Here is a 2,643-nt window from a genome sequence, read left to right on the forward strand (position 1 = left end):
ACCCAGGAGACCACCTGGAGTGCCAGGCTTGGAGGGCACCGGACTCAGGGTGCTGTTTTTGTTGTTAGTGACAAAAGGGAAAATAGAATGTTTGAAGCAAAATGTTTCAGGTATTCCATATGTGGATTCATTTTTCACTAACCTGCTAGAATGTTCTGGACCTTTGTAGAATCTCGTGGAACCTTCCAGACTTTCTGAGAACAGCATTTTCCTTGAACCTCCTAGAACGTTGTCAGCCATGCCCTCACAGATATATTATGGGCAGGGCATTGCCGGTCAGTCAGTGAGATATAAGGATGATCTGAAGTGACAGCCCAGCTGCGATACTGTGAACCTTGTTTGATTGTGTAATTGTGAAAGTGTACTTGTGATTTAAGACTTGAGGAGTGTACATAGCTACTAATAAAAAGACATATTTAGTGAGACTCCAGAGATATCTATTGAACCCCTATCTATGCAACAATATAAAAGAAATACTGTTACTTCTTGTGCATGCTTAACATGTGATGTTTGATGAGTTTGTAAGACTGTGGAATGTAGACTTTTGCTCTCTCTAATATGGTCTATTTTCCCCCATAGAAAATAAAAGAGGTCCCTGAAGAAGCCTTCAGGAGCTCAGTATAGGAAGCAAAAAGCTCAATTGCAATCTAGTTTGCCTCAAGGGGAAAATTTGATGGGAAAATATCTGAAACAGAACAACCTAGACTGGGCTTTAGGCAGTGGCGATCATTCCCATGCAGAAGAAATTGAGGAGAGAAGCATAAATGATGGAATTCCTATTGCTAAGGAATTAGCAGATTTACCTGGAAGATAAGGAATGGAAATGCGAGGAAAGTGACGGAGAATCGTCCACTGTTCCTGGCAGCATAAACGAGAGTGATGGTAAAGAAGAATGTGGCTCACGTGAAAAGGATAGTAATGAGAAAGAAACATCTGGTTTACATGAAAAGGAAATAAACGATAAAGAAGAATCAGCCTTGCATGATGACAGAAACAGCGGTGAGAAAAATTGCACACCACAAATCAGTGCATCAGATCCTGCTTTATGGCCGGCAATCCTAAACTCTGCTGATTGTACAATTTTGAATGACCAGGGCAAATACAAGGATATGATGTTTCCAGTAAATGAGCACATAGGTGCTGACTTCCCCGAGGTGCGGTGGGTGCTCGACCCCCGCCCCGGCCCTGCCCCTGAACCGCCTCTTCCCACCCCTGCACTGCCCTTGCCCTGCCCCCATTCCACCCCCTTTCCCAAAGTCCCGGTCCCACCCTGCCTTTATCTACCCCAGCCCTGTCCCCACTGCCCCCCCTTCCCCCAAGTCCCCACCCCTGCCCGCCTCTTCTCTGCCTCCTCCCCTGAGCGTGCCACATCCCCGCTCCTCCCCCTTCCTCCTGAAAAGTCCTAAGCACCGCCAAACAGGCGGGGGAAGAACTGGGAGAGAGGGGGAGGAGCGGGGATGCGGCGCGCTCGGGGGCAGGGAGAGAAGGAGGCAAGGAGGGGGAGCTTGGCTGCCAGAGGGTGCGGACCCTGGAGCACCCACGGAGTCGGCACCTATGAATGAACAGAAATGACACTTCTCAAAGTCACACTGTGAAAGAGTGCTTGACAATGGTGAGAAACTGAATCGGAGTTGGCTAATTTACTTGAAATCAACTGACAAAGTGTTCTGGTTTTGTTCCAAAATATTTGAGAAGAACGCAAATCCTTGCTTGTGGTTTCCAGGTACTATTATTGGCATAACTTCTTAGCTGCTGCGCTGAAGCCACATGAAAAGTCACCCAGCCATTTTACGGCCTACTTCAAGTGGATGGAGGTTGAGTCCAGGCTCAAGCTGAATAAATGTCTAGACGTAGAAAACCAGCTAATTATTAATGGAGAAACCCAGCTTTGGAGGAACATGCTTGAGCATCTGATCTCAATTACCCTCTTCCTTGCAAAGAATAATTTGGCTTTCCAGGGCTCGTCAGATAAGTTGTTCACTGAACATAATAGTAATTTCCTCAGTTTGGTAGAGCTCCTTGGGAAATACAACGATGTTATGCATGAGCACCTACATCGAGTAGTTCTTAAAGAAGCTGTGGACCGTTACTGCAGCAAAACAATCCAAAACAAATTGATTGACCTTATGGCAAGGAAGGTGCTTGATAACATATTGACGCGGTTCAGCAAAGCGAAGCACTACACCGAAATAACGGACTGCACTCCCGACATTAGTCACAGTGAAAAGATGTCATTTACAGTAGGACTGGTTGACAACGAAGATGTATCCAAGTAAAGGAACACTTTATCTGTTTACGGTCTGTGGACAACTCTACTGGATAAGGCCTAGCAGAACTGTTTACGAACATTTTGAATGAGAATAAAATAAAGCTTCAGGACTGCCGCAGCCACGACAACTGCGTGAACCTGAAGGGAAGAAACAGTGGCAAGGATTCTTGTGCTGAATCCAAGGGCTTTCTTTGTGCCTTGCAGCTGCCATTCCCTCAGCCTGGTTGTGTCAGATGTGGGGTTATCTTCTTTAGATTCAGTATCTCTCTTCGGAGCACTGCAAAGGATATTGTTAGAGGGCTTATTCCTTCACCCGCTTACTTTTCTGGTCCTTCTCGCATGAACAGAGAGCAACAATGCCCGAAGTCCAAAGG

The sequence above is a fragment of the Caretta caretta genome, chromosome 1 (assembly GCF_965140235.1).
Source record: "Caretta caretta isolate rCarCar2 chromosome 1, rCarCar1.hap1, whole genome shotgun sequence".
Classification (NCBI taxonomy): Eukaryota; Metazoa; Chordata; order Testudines; family Cheloniidae; genus Caretta; species Caretta caretta.